The sequence below is a fragment of the Oncorhynchus mykiss genome, chromosome 8 (genome assembly GCF_057628025.1).
Source record: "Oncorhynchus mykiss isolate SJ-2025 chromosome 8, ASM5762802v1, whole genome shotgun sequence".
NCBI lineage: Eukaryota > Metazoa > Chordata > Actinopteri > Salmoniformes > Salmonidae > Oncorhynchus > Oncorhynchus mykiss.
The window spans coordinates 89,912,501-89,932,500 of NC_143029.1; the positions used below are offsets into that span (position 1 = coordinate 89,912,501).

The 20,000-nt window shown below is 39.3% G+C and overlaps 1 protein-coding gene across 1 annotated transcript in view; it reads left to right on the forward strand.

The window, feature by feature from the left end:
* LOC110512128 (uncharacterized) overlaps window positions 1–20,000 on the forward strand; it is a 101,123-nt gene that overhangs the window by 37,286 nt on the left and 43,837 nt on the right. The gene's annotated exons all lie outside the window — the stretch shown is intronic.

Genomic DNA, 20,000 nt, shown 5'->3' on the forward strand with positions numbered 1-20,000 from the left:
AGTGTGTGTGTGGATGCACCACTGCTTACTCAGTAATGATGTTATCACCTTGCTGACTCAGTAATGATGTCATCACCTTGCTGACTCAGTAATGATGTCATCACCTTGCTGACTCAGTAATGATGTCATCACCTTGCTGACTCAGTAATGATGTCATCACCACTGCTGACTCAGTAATGATGTCATCACCTTGCTGACTCAGTAATGATGCCATGTGCTTACTTAACACCAGCAACTAGGCTACCAATTGACTCGGGTTGTCCCCGAGAGTTGAGAGTTGTTTGTTCTTTTGATCAATCAATTGTTCTACATTTTTAAACATTTATTTTCATATATGGACACATCCTATGTGTTTTTTAATCAAATCAACTACAGTGGAGAGTATTCAGACCCCTTTAACTTTTTCCACATTTTGTGACATTATAGCCTTATTCAAAAATGTTTTCAAATGTATTACAAAATACATTACAAATTAACAAATTAAAAACTGAAATACCTTATTTACATATAATATAATATAATTTACATAAGTATTCAGACCCTTTGCTATGAGACTCGAAATTGAGCACAGATGCTTGAGATGTTTCTACAACTTGATTGGAGTCCTCCTGTGGTAAATGCAATTGATTGGACGTGATTTGGAAAGGCACACACCTGTCTGTCTATGTAAGGTCCCACTGTTGACAGTGCATGTCAGAGCAAAAACCAAGCCACGAGATCGAAGAGATCGAAGAAATTGTCCGTAGAGCTCTGAGACAGGATTGTGTCGAGGCACAGATCTGGGGAAAGGTACCAAACCATTTCTGCAGCATTTAAGGTCCCCAAGAACACAGTGGCCTCCATCATTCTGAAATGGAAGAAGTTTGGAACCCTAGAGCTGGCCGTCTGGCCAAACTGAACAATCGGGAGAGAAGGGCTTTGGTCAGGGAGGTGACCAAGAACCCAATGGTCACTCTGACAGGTGCTCCAGAGTTCCTCTGTGGAGATGGGAGTACCTTCCAGAAGGAGAACCATCTCTGCAGCACTCCACCAATCAGGCCTTTATGGTAGAGTGGCCAGACGGAAGCCATTCCTCAGTAAAAGGCACATGACAGCCGGCTTGGAGTTTGCCAAAAGGCACCTAAAGACTCTCAGACTGTGAGAAACAAGATTCTCTGGTCTGATGAAACCAAGATTGAACTCTTTGGTCTGAATGTCAAGCGTCACGTCTGGAGGAAACCTGCCACCATCCCTATGGTGAAGCATGGTGGTGGCAGCATCATGCTGTGGGGATGTATTTCAGCGGCAGGGACTGGAGACTAGTCACGATCGAGGGAAAGATGAACGGAGCAAAGTACAGAGAGAATCGGGCTGAAAACCTGCTCCAGAGTACTCAGGACCTCAGACTGGGGTAAAGGTTCACCTTCCAACAGACAACGACTTTAAGCACACAGCCAAGACAACGCAAGAGTGGCTTCGGGGCAAGTCTCTGAATGTCCTTGAGTGGCCCAGCCAGAGACCAGACTTGAACCTGATCCAACATCTCTGGAGAAACCGGAAAATAGCCGTGCAGTGACTCTCCCCATCCAACCTGACAGAGCTTGAGAGGATCTACAGAGAAGAATGGGAGAAACTCCCCAAATACAGGTGTGCCAAGCTTGTAGCCTCATACCCAAGAAGACTGGTGGCTGTAATCGCTGCCAAAGGGGCTTCAACAAAGTACTGAGTAAAACGTCCTGAATACTTATGTCAATGTGATATTTTAGTATTTTATTTTTTAATACATTTGCAAACATTTCTATTAAAAAAAACTATTTTTGCTTTGTCATTATGGGGCATTGTGTGTACAGTCGTGGCCAAAAGTTTTGAGAATGACACAAATATTAATTTCCACAAAGTTTGCTGCTTCAGTGTCTTTAGATATTTTTGTCAGATGTTACTATGGAATACTGAAGTATAATTACAAGCATTTCATAAGTGTCAAAGGCTTTTATTGACAATTACATGAAGTTGATGCAAAGAGTCAATATTTGCAGTGTTGTAAATGTGATATATTAGTATTTGATACATTTGCCAACATTTCTAAAACCTGCTTTTTGCTTTGTCATTATGGGGTATAGGTGTGTAGATTTATGAGAAAAAAATACACATTTAATACATTTTAGAATAAGGTAATAATGTAACAACATGTGCGCTGTGTTTTGGGGTGGCAGGGTAGCCTAGTGGTTAGAGCGTTTGCAAGTTCAAACCCCCGAGCTGACAAGGTTCAAATCTGTCGTTCTGCCCCTGAACAAGGCAGTTAACCCACTGTTCCTACGGCCGTCATTGAAAATAAGAATTTGTTCTTAACTGACTTGCCTAGTTAAATTAAAATAAGTTAAAAAAGACAGCGTGTGACTCGTTGTCTCCTTCTTGCTGCATTTATCACAATGTCCGTGTTACTGAAGCTAAAACATAATAATAGCCATTTCTGACTGAAAAGTTATGTTCCTGAAATCCCTCATTTTGTTTAGGAAAAACATTGCCTATTCCCTCAACCCTTGCTCTCTTTACGTGACACATGTACAGCATCGTACGTGATCAAAAGGACCTGACCTATAGCATATCACGTCAATAGGACCTGACCTATAGCATATCACATCAATAGGACCTGACCTATAGCATATCTCATCAATAGGACCTGACCTATAGCATATCACATCAATAGGACCTGACCTATAGCATATCACATCAATAGGACCTGACCTATAGCATATCACATCAATAGGACCTGACCTATAGCATATCAAATCAATAGTACCTGACCTATAGCATATCCTAATCACATCAATAGGACCTGACCTATAGCATATCACATCAATAGGACCTGACCTATAGCATATCACATCAATAGGACCTGACCTATAGCATATCACATCAATAGGACCTGACCTATAGCATATCACATCAATAGGACCTGACCTATAGCGTATCACATCAATAGGACCTGACCTATAGCATATCACATCAATAGGACCTGACCTATAGCATATCACATCAATAGGACCTGACCTATAGCATATCACATCAACAGGACCTGACCTATAGCATATCCTAATCACATCAATAGGACCTGACCTATAGCATATCACATCAATAGGACCTGACCTATAGAAAATCACATCAATAGGACCTGGCCTATAGCATATCCTAATCACATCAATAGGACCTGACTTATAGCATATCATAATCACATCAATTGGACCTGACCTATAGCATATCCTAATCACATCAATTGGACCTGACCTATAGCATATCCTAATCACATCAATAGGACCTGACCTATAGCATATCACATCAATAGGACCTGACCTATAGCATATCACATCAATAGGACCTGACCTATAGCATATCACACCAATAGGACCTGACCTATAGCATATCCTAATCACATCAATAGGACCTGACTTATAGCATATCATAATCACATCAATTGGACCTGACCTATAGCATATAACATCAATAGGACCTCACCTATAGCATATCCTAATCACATCAATAGGACCTGACTTATAGCATATCATAATCACATCAATTGGACCTGACCTATAGCATATCACATCAATTTGGACCTGACCTATAGCATATCACATCAATTTGGACCTGACCTATAGCATATAACATCAATAGGACCTGACCTACAGCATATCACATCAATAGGACCTGACCTAAAGCATATCACATCAATAGGACCTGACCTATAGCATATCACATCAATTTGGACCTGACCTATAGCATATCACATCAATAGGACCTGACCTATAGCATATTCTAATCACATCAATAGGACCTGACCTATAGCATATCCTAATCGCATCAATAGGACCTGACCTATAGCATATCACATCAATAGGACCTGACCTATAGCATATCACATCAATAGGACCTGACCTATAGCATATTACATCAATAGGATCTGACCTATAGCATATCCTAATCACATCAATAGGACCTGACCTATAGCATATCACATCAATAGGACCTGACCTATAGCATATCCTAATCACATCAATAGGATCTGACCTATAGCATATCCTAATCACATCAATAGGACCTGACCTATAGCATATCCTAATCATATCAATAGTACCTGACCTATAGCATATCCTAATCACATCAATAGAACCTGACCTATAGCATATCCTAATCACATCAATAGAACCTGACCTATAGCATATCCTAATCACATCAATAGAACCTGACCTATAGCATATCCTAATCACATCAATAGAACCTGACCTATAGCATATCACATCAATAGGACCTGACCTATAGCATATCCTAATCACATCAATAGAACCTGACCTATAGCATATCCTAATCACATCAATAGAACCTGACCTATAGCGTATCACATCAATGGGACCTGACCTATAGCATATCACATCAATAGGACCTGACCTATAGCATATCACATCAATAGGACCTGACCTATAGCATATCACATCAATAGGACCTGACCTATAGCATATGACATCAATAGGACCTGACCTATAGCATATCACATCAATAGGACCTGACCTATAGCATATCACATCAATAGGACCTGACCTATAGCATATCACATCAACAGGACCTGACCTATAGCATATCCTAATCACATCAATAGGACCTGACCTATAGCATATCACATCAATAGGACCTGACCTATAGAAAATCACATCAATAGGACCTGGCCTATAGCATATCCTAATCACATCAATAGGACCTGACCTATAGCATATCCTAATCACATCAATAGGATCTGACCTATAGCATATCACATCAATAGGACTTGACCTATAGCATATCACATCAATAGGAACTGACCTATAGCATGTCACATCAATAGGACCTGACCTATAGCATATCACATCAATAGGACCTGACCTATAGCATATCCTAATCACATCAATAGGACCTGACCTATAGCATATCCTAATCACATCAATAGGACCTGACCTATAGCATATCACATCAATAGGACCTGACCTATAGCATATCACATCAATAGGACCTGACCTATAGCATATCACATCAATAGGACCTGACCTATAGCATATCACATCAATAGGACCTGACCTATAGCGTATCACATCAATAGGACCTGACCTATAGCATATCACATCAATAGGACCTGACCTATAGCATATCACATCAATAGGACCTGACCTATAGCATATGACATCAATAGGACCTGACCTATAGCATATCACATCAATAGGACCTGACCTATAGCATATCACATCAACAGGACCTGACCTATAGCATATCCTAATCACATCAATAGGACCTGACCTATAGCATATCCTAATCACATCAATAGGACCTGACCTATAGCATATCACATCAATAGGACCTGACCTATAGAAAATCACATCAATAGGACCTGGACTATAGCATATCCTAATCACATCAATAGGACCTGACCTATAGCATATCCTAATCACATCAATAGGACCTGACCTATAGCATATCACATCAATTTGGACCTGACCTATAGCATATAACATCAATAGGACCTGACCTACAGCATATCACATCAATCGGACCTGACCTAAAGCATATCACATCAATAGGACCTGACCTATAGCATATCACATCAATAGGACCTGACCTATAGCATATTACATCAATAGGACCTGACCTATAGCATATCACATCAATAGGACCTGACCTATAGCATATTCTAATCACATCAATAGTACCTGACCTATAGCATATCACATCAATAGGACCTGACCTATAGCATATCACATCAATAGGACCTGACCTATAGCATATCACATCAATAGGACCTGACCTATAGCATATCACATCAATAGGACCTGACCTATAGCATATCCTAATCACATCAATAGTACCTGACCTATAGCATATCCTAATCACATCAATAGAACCTGACCTATAGCATATCCTAATCACATCAATAGGACCTGACCTATAGCATATCACATCAATAGGACCTGACCTATAGCATATCACATCAATAGGACCTGACCTATAGCGTATCACATCAATAGGACCTGACCTATAGCATATCACATCAATAGGACCTGACCTATAGCATATCACATCAATAGGACCTGACCTATAGCATATGACATCAATAGGACCTGACCTATAGCATATCACATCAATAGGACCTGACCTATAGCATATCACATCAATAGGACCTGACCTATAGCATATCACATCAATAGGACCTGACCTATAGCATATCACATCAATAGGACCTGACCTATAGCATATGACATCAATAGGACCTGACCTATAGCATATCACATCAATAGGACCTGACCTATAGCATATCACATCAATAGGACCTGACCTATAGCATATCACATCAACAGGACCTGACCTATAGCATATCCTAATCACATCAATAGGACCTGACCTATAGCATATCACATCAATAGGACCTGACCTATAGCATATCACATCAATAGTACCTGACCTATAGCATATCCTAATCACATCAATAGGACCTGACCTATAGCATATCACATCAATAGGACCTGACCTATAGCATATCACATCAATAGGACCTGACCTATAGCATATCACATCAATAGGACCTGACCTATAGCATGTCAAATCAATAGGACCTGACCTATAGCATATCACATCAATAGGACCTGACCTATATCATATCACATCAATAGGACCTGACCTATAGCATATCACATAAATAGGACCTGACCTATAGCATATCACATCAATAGGACCTGACCTATAGCATATCACGTCAATAGGATCTGACCTATAGCATATCACATCAATAGGACCTGACCTATAGCATATCACATCAATAGGACCTGACCTATATCATGTCACGTCAATAGGATCTGACCTATAGCATATCACGTCAATAGGACCTGACCTATAGCAAATCACGTCAATAGGACCTTACCTATAACATATCCTAATCACATCAATAGGACCTGACCTATAGCATATCACATCAATAGGACCTGACATATAGCATATCCTAATCACATCAATAGGACCTGACCTATAGCATATCACATCAATAGTACCTGACCTATAGCATATCCTAATCACATCAATAGGACCTGACCTATAGCATATCCTAATCACATCAATAGGACCTGACCTATAGCATATCACATCAATAGTACCTGACCTATAGCATATCCTAATCACATCAATAGGACCTGACCTATAGCATATCCTAATCACATCAATAGGACCTGACCTATAGCATATCACATCAATAGGACCTGACCTATAGCATATCACATCAATAGGACCTGACCTATAGCATATCACATCAATAGGACCTGACCTATAGCATATCACATCAATAGGAACTGACCTATAGCGTATCCTAATCACATCAATAGGACCTGACCTAAAGCATATCACATCAATAGGACCTGACCTATAGCATATCACATCAATAGGACCTGACCTATAGCATATCACATCAATAGGACCTGACCTATAGCATATCACATCAATAGGACCTGACCTATAGCATATTCTAATCACATCAATAGTACCTGACCTATAGCATATCACATCAATAGGACTTGACCTATAGCATATCACATCAATAGGACCTGACCTAAAGCATATCACATCAATAGGACCTGACCTATAGCATATCCTAATCACATCAATAGGACCTGACCTATAGCATATCCTAATCACATCAATAGGACCTGACCTATAGCATATCACATCAATAGGACCTGACCTATAGCATATCACATCAATAGGACCTGACCTATAGCGTATCACATCAATAGGACCTGACCTATAGCATATCACATCAATAGGACCTGACCTAAAGCATATCACATCAATAGGACCTGACCTATAGCATATGACATCAATAGGACCTGACCTATAGCATATCACATCAACAGGACCTGACCTATAGCATATCACATCAATAGGACCTGACCTATAGAAAATCCTAATCAGATCAATAGGACCTGGCCTATAGCATATCCTAATCACATCAATAGGACCTGACCTATAGCATATCCTAATCACATCAATAGGACCTGACCTATAGCATATCACATCAATTTGGACTTGACCTATAGCATATAACATCAATAGGACCTGACCTATAGCATATCAAATCAATAGGACCTGACCTATAGCATATCACATCAATAGGATCTGACCTATAGCATATCCTAATCACATCAATAGGATCTGACCTATAGCATATCAAATCAATAGGACCTGACCTATAGCATATCACATCAATAGGATCTGACCTATAGCATATCCTAATCACATCAATAGGACCTGATCTATAGCATATCACATCAATAGGATCTGACCTATAGCATATCCTAATCACATCAATAGGACCTGAGCTATAGCATATCACATCAATAGGACTTGACCTATATCATATCACATCAATAGGACCTGACCTATAGCATATCACATCAATTTGGACCTGACCTATAGCATATCACATCAATAGGATCTGACCTATAGCATATCCTAATCACATCAATAGGACCTGCCCTATATCATATCACATCAATAGGACCTGACCTATATTATGTCACATCAATAGGACCTGACCTATAGCATATCCTAATCACATCAATAGGACCTGACCTATAGCATATCCTAATCACATCAATAGGACCTGACCTATAGCATATCCTAATCACATCAATAGGACCTGACCTACAGCATATCACATCAATAGGACTTGACCTATATCATATCACATCAATAGGACCTGACCTATAGCATATCACATCAATTTGGACCTGACCTATAGCATATCACATCAATAGGATCTGACCTATAGCATATCCTAATCACATCAATAGGATCTGACCTATAGCATATCCTAATCACATCAATAGGACCTGACCTATAGCATATCACATCAATAGGACCTGACCTATAGCATATCAAATCAATAGTACCTGACCTATAGCATATCCTAATCACATCAATAAGACCTGACCTATAGCATATCACATCTATAGGACCTGACCTATAGCATATCACATCAATAGGACCTGACCTATAGCATATCAAATCAATAGTACCTGACCTATAGCATATCCTAATCACATCAATAGGACCTGACCTATAGCATATCACATCAATAGGATCTGACCTATAGCATATCCTAATCACATCAATAGGACCTGACCTATAGCATATCACATCAATAGGACCTGACCTATAGCATATCCTAATCACATCAATAGGATCTGACCTATAGCATATCCTAATCACATCAATAGGACCTGACCTATAGCATATCCTAATCACATCAATAGGACCTGACCTATAGCATATCTTAATCACATCAATAGGACCTGACCTATAGCATATCCTAATCACATCAATAGGACCTGACCTATAGCATATCACATCAATTTGGACTTGACCTATAGCATATAACATCAATAGGACCTGACCTACAGCATATCACATCAATAGGACTTGACCTATATCATATCACATCAATAGGACCTGACCTATAGCATATCACATCAATAGGACCTGACCTATAGCATATCACATCAATAGGATCTGACCTATAGCATATCCTTATCACATCAATAGGACCTGACCTATAGCATATCACATCAATAGGACCTGACCTATAGAAAATCCTAATCACATCAATAGGACCTGGCCTATAGCATATCCTAATCACATCAATAGGACCTGACCTATAGCACATCACATCAATAGGACCTGACCTATAGCATATCACATCAATAGGACCTGACCTATAGCATATCACATCAATAGGACCTGACCCATATCATATCACATCAATAGGACCTGACCTATAGCATATCACATAAATAGGACCTGACCTATAGCATATCACATCAATAGGACCTGACCTATAGCATATCACGTCAATAGGATCTGACCTATAGCATATCACATCAATAGGACCTGACCTATAGCATATCACGTCAATAGGATCTGACCTATAGCATATCACAGCAATAGGACCTGACCTATATCATATCACGTCAATAGGATCTGACCTATAGCATATCACGTCAATAGGACCTGACCTATAGCATATCACGTCAATAGGATCTGACCTATAGCATATCACATCAATAGGACCTGACCTATAGCATATCACGTCAATAGGATCTGACCTATAGCATATCACATCAATAGGACCTGACCTATATCATATCACGTCAATAGGATCTGACCTATAGCATATCACGTCAATAGGACCTGACCTATAGCATATCACGTCAATAGGATCTGACCTATAGCATATCCTAATCACATCAATAGGACCTGACCTATAGCATATCCTAATCACATCAATAGGACCTGACCTATAGCATATCACGTCAATAGGATCTGACCTATAGCATATCACATCAATAGGACCTGACCGATAGCATATCACGTCAATAGGATCTGACCTATAGCATATCACATCAATAGGACCTGACCTATAGCATATTCTACTCACATCAATAGGACCTGACCTATAGCATATCCTAATCACATCAATAGGACCTGACCTAAAGCATATCCTAATCACATCAATAGTACCTGACCTATAGCATATCCTAATCACATCAATAGGACCTGACCTATAGCATATCACATCAATAGGACCTGACATATAGCATATCACATCAATAGGACCTGACCTATAGAAAATCCTAATCAGATCAATAGGACCTGGCCTATAGCATATCCTAATCACATCAATAGGACCTGACCTATAGCATATCCTAATCACATCAATAGGACCTGACCTATAGCATATCACATCAATAGGACCTGACCTATAGCATATCCTAATCACATCAATAGGACCTGACCTATAGCATATCCTAATCACATCAATAGGACCTGACCTATAGCATATCACATCAATAGGAACTGACCTATAGCGTATCCTAATCACATCAATAGGACCTGACCTATAGCATATCACATCAATAGGACCTGACCTATAGCATATCACATCAATAGGACCTGACCTTTAGCATATCACATCAATAGGACCTGACCTATAGCATATCCTAATCACATCAATAGGACCTGACCTAAAGCATATCACATCAATAGGACCTGACCTATAGCATATCACATCAACAGGACCTGACCTATAGCATATTCTAATCACATCAATAGTACCTGACCTAAAGCATATCCTAATCACATCAATAGTACCTGACCTATAGCATATCCTAATCACTTCAATAGGACCTGACCTATAGCATATCACATCAATAGGACCTGACCTATAGCGTATCACATCAATAGGACCTGACCTATAGCATATCACATCAATAGGACCTGACCTATAGCATATGACATCAATAGGACCTGACCTATAGCATATCACATCAACAGGACCTGACCTATAGCATATCACATCAATAGGACCTGACCTATAGCATATCCTGATCACATCAATAGGACCTGACCTATAGCATATCACATCAATAGGACTTGACCTATAGAAAATCCTAATCAGATCAATAGGATCTGGCCTATAGCATATCCTAATCACATCAATAGGACCTGACCTATAGCATATCCTAATCACATTAATAGGACCTGACCTATAGCATATCACATCAATAGGACCTGACCTACAGCATATCACATCAATAGGACTTGACCTATATCATATAACATCAATAGGACCTGACCTACAGCATATCACATCAATAGGACTTGACCTATATCATATCACATCAATAGGACCTGAACTATAGCATATCACATCAATAGGACCTGACCTAAAGCATATCACATCAATTTGGACCTGACCTATAGCATATAACATCAATAGGACCTGACCTACAGCATATCACATCAATAGGACTTGACCTATATCATATCACATCAATAGGACCTGACCTATAGCATATCACATCAATAGGACCTGACCGATAGCATATCACATCAATAGGACCTGACCTATAGCATATCACATCAATAGGACTTGACCTATATCATATCACATCAATAGGACCTGACCTATAGCATATCACATCAATAGGATCTGACCTATAGCATATCACGTCAATAGGACCTGACCTATAGCATATCACGTCAATAGGATCTGACCTATAGCATATCACATCAATAGGACCTGACCTATAGCATATCACGTCAATAGGATCTGACCTATAGCATATCACATCAATAGGACCTGACCTATATCATATCACGTCAATAGGATCTGACCTATAGCATATCACGTCAATAGGACCTGACCTATAGCATATCACGTCAATAGGATCTGACCTATAGCATATCCTAATCACATCAATAGGACCTGACCTATAGCATATCCTAATCACATCAATAGGACCTGACCTATAGCATATCACGTCAATAGGATCTGACCTATAGCATATCACATCAATAGGACCTGACCGATAGCATATCACGTCAATAGGATCTGACCTATAGCATATCCTAATCACATCAATAGGACCTGACCTATAGCATATTCTAATCACATCAATAGGACCTGACCTATAGCATATCCTAATCACATCAATAGGACCTGACCTAAAGCATATCCTAATCACATCAATAGTACCTGACCTATAGCATATCCTAATCACATCAATAGGACCTGACCTATAGCATATCACATCAATAGGACCTGACATATAGCATATCACATCAATAGGACCTGACCTATAGAAAATCCTAATCAGATCAATAGGACCTGGCCTATAGCATATCCTAATCACATCAATAGGACCTGACCTATAGCATATCCTAATCACATCAATAGGACCTGAACTATAGCATATCACATCAATAGGACCTGACCTATAGCATATCCTAATCACATCAATAGGACCTGACCTATAGCATATCCTAATCACATCAATAGGACCTGACCTATAGCATATCCTAATCACATCAATAGGAACTGACCTAAAGCATATCCTAATCACATCAATAGTACCTGACCTATAGCGTATCACATCAATAGGACCTGACCTATAGCATATCCTAATCACTTCAATAGGACCTGACCTATAGCATATCACATCAATAGGACCTGACCTATAGCATATGACATCAATAGGACCTGACCTATAGCATATCACATCAACAGGACCTGACCTATAGCATATCACATCAATAGGACCTGACCTATAGCATATCCTGATCACATCAATAGGACCTGACCTATAGCATATCACATCAATAGGACTTGACCTATAGAAAATCCTAATCAGATCAATAGGATCTGGCCTATAGCATATCCTAATCACATCAATAGGACCTGACCTATAGCATATCCTAATCACATTAATAGGACCTGACCTATAGCATATCACATCAATAGGACCTGACCTACAGCATATCACATCAATAGGACTTGACCTATATCATATAACATCAATAGGACCTGACCTACAGCATATCACATCAATAGGACTTGACCTATATCATATCACATCAATAGGACCTGAACTATAGCATATCACATCAATAGGACCTGACCTAAAGCATATCACATCAATTTGGACCTGACCTATAGCATATAACATCAATAGGACCTGACCTACAGCATATCACATCAATAGGACTTGACCTATATCATATCACATCAATAGGACCTGACCTATAGCATATCACATCAATAGGACCTGACCGATAGCATATCACATCAATAGGACCTGACCTATAGCATATCACATCAATAGGACTTGACCTATATCATATCACATCAATAGGACCTGACCTATAGCATATCACATCAATAGGACCTGACCTATAGCATATCACATCAATAGGACCTGACCTATAGCATATCCTAATCACATCAATAGGACCTGACCTATAGCATATCACATCAATAGGACCTGACCTATAGCATATCACATCAATAGGATCTGACCTATAGCATATCCTAATCACATCAATAGGACGTGACCTATAGCATATCCTAATCACATCAATAGGACCTGACCTATGGCATATCACATCAATAGGACCTGACCTATAGCATATCACATCAATAGGACCTGACCTATAGCATATCCGAATCACATCAATAGGAACTGACCTATAGCATATCCTAATCACATCAATAGGATCTGACCTATTGCATATCCTAATCACATCAATAGGACCTGACCTATAGCATATCACATCAATAGGACCTGACCTATGGCATATCACATCAATAGGACCTGACCTATAGCATATCCTAATCACATCAATAGGACCTGACCTATAGCATATCACATCAATAGGACCTGACCTATGGCATATCACATCAATAGGACCTGACCTATAGCATATCCTAATCACATCAATAGGACCTGACCTATGGCATATCACATCAATAGGATCTGACCTATAGCATATCCTAATCACATCAATAGGACCTGACCTATGGCATATCACATCAATAGGACCTGACCTATAGCATATCCGAATCACATCAATAGGAACTGACCTATAGCGTATCCTAATCACATTAATAGGACCTGACCTAAAGCATATCACATCAATAGGACCTGACCTATAGCATATCACATCAATTGGACCTGACCTATAGCATATCACATTAATAGGACCTGACCTATAGCATATCACATCAATAGGACCTGACCTATAGCATATCACATCAATAGGACCTGACCTATAGCATATCACATCAATAGGATCTGACCTATAGCATATCCTAATCACATCAATAGGACCTGACGTATAGCATATCCTAATCACATCAATAGGACCTGACCTATAGCATATCACATCAATAGGATCTGACCTATAGCATATCCTAATCACATCAATAGGACCTGACCTATAGCATATCACATCAATAGTACCTGACCTATAGCATATCCTAATCACATCAATAGGACCTGACCTAAAGCATATCACATCAATAGGACTTGACCTATAGCATATCACATCAATAGGACCTGACCTAAAGCATATCACATCAATAGGACCTGACCTATAGCATATCACATCAGTAGGACCTGACCTATAGCATATCACATCAATAGGACCTGACCTATAGCATATCACATCAATAGGACCTGACCTATAGCATATCCTAATCACATCAATAGTACCTGACCTATAGCATATCCTAATCACATCAATACGACCTGAACTATAGCATATCACATCAATAGTACCTGACCTATAGCAAATCCTAATCACATCAATAGGACCTGACCTAAAGCATATCACATCAATAGGACCTGACCTATAGCATATCACATCAATAGGACCTGACCTATAGCATATCACATCAATAGGACCTGACCTATAGCATATTCTAATCACATCAATAGTACCTGACCTATAGCATATCACATCAATAGGACCTGACCTATGGCATATCACATCAATAGGACCTGACCGATAGCATATCACATCAATAGGACCTGACCTATAGCATATCACATCAATAGGACTTGACCTATAGCATATCCTAATCACATCAATAGGACCTGACCTATAGCATATAACATCAATTTGGACCTGACCTATAGCATATAACATCAATAGGACCTGACCTATGGCATATCACATCAATAGGACCTGACCTATAGCATATCACATCAATAGGACCTGACCTATAGCATATAACATCAATAGGACCTGACCTACAGCATATCACATCAATAGGACCTGACCGATAGCATATCACATCAATAGGACCTGACCTATAGCATATCACATCAATAGGACTTGACCTATATCATATCACATCAATAGGACCTGACCTATAGCATATCCTAATCACATCAATAGGACCTGACCTATAGCATATCACATCAATAGGACCTGACCTATAGCATATCCTAATCACATCAATAGGACCTGACCTATAGCATATCACATCAATAGGACCTGACCTATAGCATATCCTAATCACATCAATAGGACCTGACCTATAGCATATCACATCAATAGGATCTGACCTATAGCATATCCTAATCACATCAATAGGACCTGACCTATAGCATATTCTAATCACATCAATAGGATCTGACCTATAGCATATCCTAATCACATCAATAGGACCTGACCTATAGCATATCCTAATCACATCAATAGGACCTGACCTATAGCATATCACATCAATAGGACCTGACCTATAGCATATCACATCAATAGGACCTGACCTATAGCATATCACATCAATAGGACCTGACCTATAGCATATCACATCAATTGGACCTGACCTATAGCATATCACATCAATAGGACCTGACCTATAGCATATCACATCAATAGGACCTGACCTATAGCATATCACATCAATAGGACCTGACCTATAGCATATCCTAATCACATCAATAGGACCTGACCTATAGCATATCACATCAATAGGACCTGACCTATAGCATATCATATCAATAGGATCTGACCTATAGCATATCCTAATCACATCAATAGGACCTGACCTATAGCATATCCTAATCACATCAATAGGACCTGACCTATAGCATATCCTAATCACATCAATAGGACCTGACCTATAGCATATCATAATCACATCAATTGAACCTGACCTATAGCATATCCTAATCACATCAATAGGACCTGACCTATAGCATATCCTAATCACATCAATTGGACCTGACCTATAGCATATCCTAATCACATCAATTGGACCTGACCTATAGCATATCACATCAATAGGACCAGACCTACAGCATATCACATCAATAGGACCTGACCTATAGCATATCACATCAATAGGACCTGACCTATAGCATATCCTAATCACATCAATAGGACCTGACCTATAGCATATCACATCAATAGGACCTGACCTATAGCATATCACACCAATAGGACCTGACCTATAGCATATCACATCAATAGGACCTGACCTATAGCATATCACATCAATAGGACCAGACCTACAGCATATCACATCAATAGGACCTGAACCTATAGCATATCACATCAATAGGACCTGACCTATAGCATATCCTAATCACATCAATAGGACCTGACCTATAGCATATCACATCAATAGGACCAGACCTATAGCATATCACGCCAATAGGACCTGACCTATAGCATATAACATCAATAGGACCTCACCTATAGCATATCACATCAATAGGACCTGACCTATAGCATATTCTAATCACATCAATAGGACCTGACCTATAGCATATCACATCAATAGGACCTGACCTATAGCATATCACATCAATAGGACCTGACCTATAGCATATCACATCAATAAGACCTGACCTATAGCATATCACATCAATAAGACCTGACCTATAGCATATCACATCAATAGGACCTGACCTATAGCATATCACATCAATAGGACCTGACCTACATCATATTACATCAATAGGACCTGACCTATATCATATCAAATCAATAGGACCTGACCTATAGCATATAACATCAATAGGACCTGACCGATAGCATATCCTAATCACATCAATAGGACCTGACCTATAGCATATCCTAATCACATCAATAGGACCTGACCTATAGCATATCACATCAATAGGACCTGACCTATAGCATATCCTAATCACATCAATAGGACCTGACCTATAGCATATCACATCAATAGTACCTGACCTATAGCATATCCTAATCACATCAATAGGACCTGACCTATAGCATATCCTAATCACATCAATAGGACCTGACCTATAGCATATCCTAATCACATCAATAGGACCTGACCTATAGCATATCACATCAATAGGACCTGACCTATAGCATATCACATCAATAGGACCTGACCTGTAGCATATCACATCAATAGGACCTGACCTATAGCATATCACATCAATAGGACCTGACCTATAGCATATCCTAATCACATCAATAGGACCTGACCTATAGCATATCCTAATCACATCAATAGGACCTGACCTATAGCATATCCTAATCACATCAATAGGACCTGACCTATAGCATATCACATCAATAGGACCTGACCTATAGCATATCACATCAATAGGACCTGACCTATAGCATATCCTAATCACATCAATAGGACCTGACCTATAGCATATCACATCAATAGGACCTGACCTATAGCATATCCTAATCACATCAATAGGACCTGACCTATAGCATATCACATCAATAGTACCTGACCTATAGCATATCCTAATCACATCAATAGTACCTGACCTATAGCATATCCTAATCACATCAAAAGGACCTGACCTATAAGCATATCACATCAATAGGACCTGACCTATAGCATATCCTAATCACATCAATAGGACCTGACCTAAAGCATATCCTAATCACATCAATAGGACCTGACCTAAAGCATATCCTAATCACATCAATAGTACCTGACTTATAGCATATCACATCAATAGTACCTGACCTATAGCATATCCTAATCACATCAATAGGACCTGACCTATAGCATATCCTAATCACATCAATAGGACCTGACCTTTAGCATATCCTAATCACATCAATAGGACCTGACCTAAAGCATATCCTAATCACATCAATAGTACCTGACTTATAGCATATCACATCAATAGGACCTGACCTATAGCATATCCTAATCACATCAATAGGACCTGACCTAAAGCATATCCTAATCACATCAATAGTACCTGACTTATAGCATATCACATCAATAGGACCTGACCTATAGCATATCCTAATCACATCAATAGGACCTGACCTAAAGCATATCACATCAATAGGACCTGACCTATAGCATATCCTAATCACATCAATAGGACCTGACCTAAAGCATATCACATCAATAGGACCTGACCTATAGCATATCACATCAATAGGACCTGACCTATAGCATATCAAATCAATAGGACCTGACCTATAGCATATCAAATCAATAGGACCTGACCTATGGCATATCACATCAATAGGACCTGAACTATAGTGTATCCTAATCACATCAATAGGACCTGACCTATAGCATATCACATCAATAGGACCTGACCTATAGCATATCACATCAATAGGACCTGACCTATATCATAGCACATCAATAGGACCTGACCTATATCCTAATCACATCAATAGGACCTGACCTATAGCATATCACATCAATAGGACCTGACCTATAGCATATCACATCAATAGGACCTGACCTATAGCATATCACATCAATAGGACCTGACCTATAGCATATCCTAATCACATCAATAGGACCTGACCTATAGCATATCACATCAATAGGACCTGACCTATAGCATATCCTAATCACATCAGTAGGACCTGACCTATAGCATATCCTAATCACATCAATAGGACCTGACCTATAGCATATCACATCAATAAGACCTGACCTATATCCTAATCACATCAATAGGACCTGACCTATAGCATATCACATCAATAGGACCTGACCTATATCATAGCACATCAATAGGACCTGACCTATATCCTAATCACATCAATAGGACCTGACCTATAGCATATCACATTAATAGGACCTGACCTATATCATATCAAATCAATAGGACCTGACCTATAGCATATCACATCAATAGGACCTGACCTATAGCATATCACATCAATAGGACCTGACCTATAGCATATCCTAATCACATCAATAGGATCTGACCAATAGCATATCCTTATCACATCAATAGGACCTGACCTATAGCATATCACATCAATAGAACCTGACCTATAGCATATCACATCAATAGGACCTGACCTATAGCATATCCTAATCACATCAGTAGGACCTGACCTATAGCATATCACATCAATAGGACCTGACCTATAGCATATCACATCAATAGGACCTGACCTATAGCATATCACATTAATGGGACCTGACCTATAGCATATCACATCAATAGGACCTGACCTATAGCATATCACATTAATAGGACCTGACCTATGGCATATCACATCAATAGGACCTGACCTATAGCATATCACATCAATAGGACCTGACCTATAGCATATCACATCAATAGGACCTGACCTATAGCATATGCTAATCACATCAGTAGGACCTGACCTATAGCATATCCTAA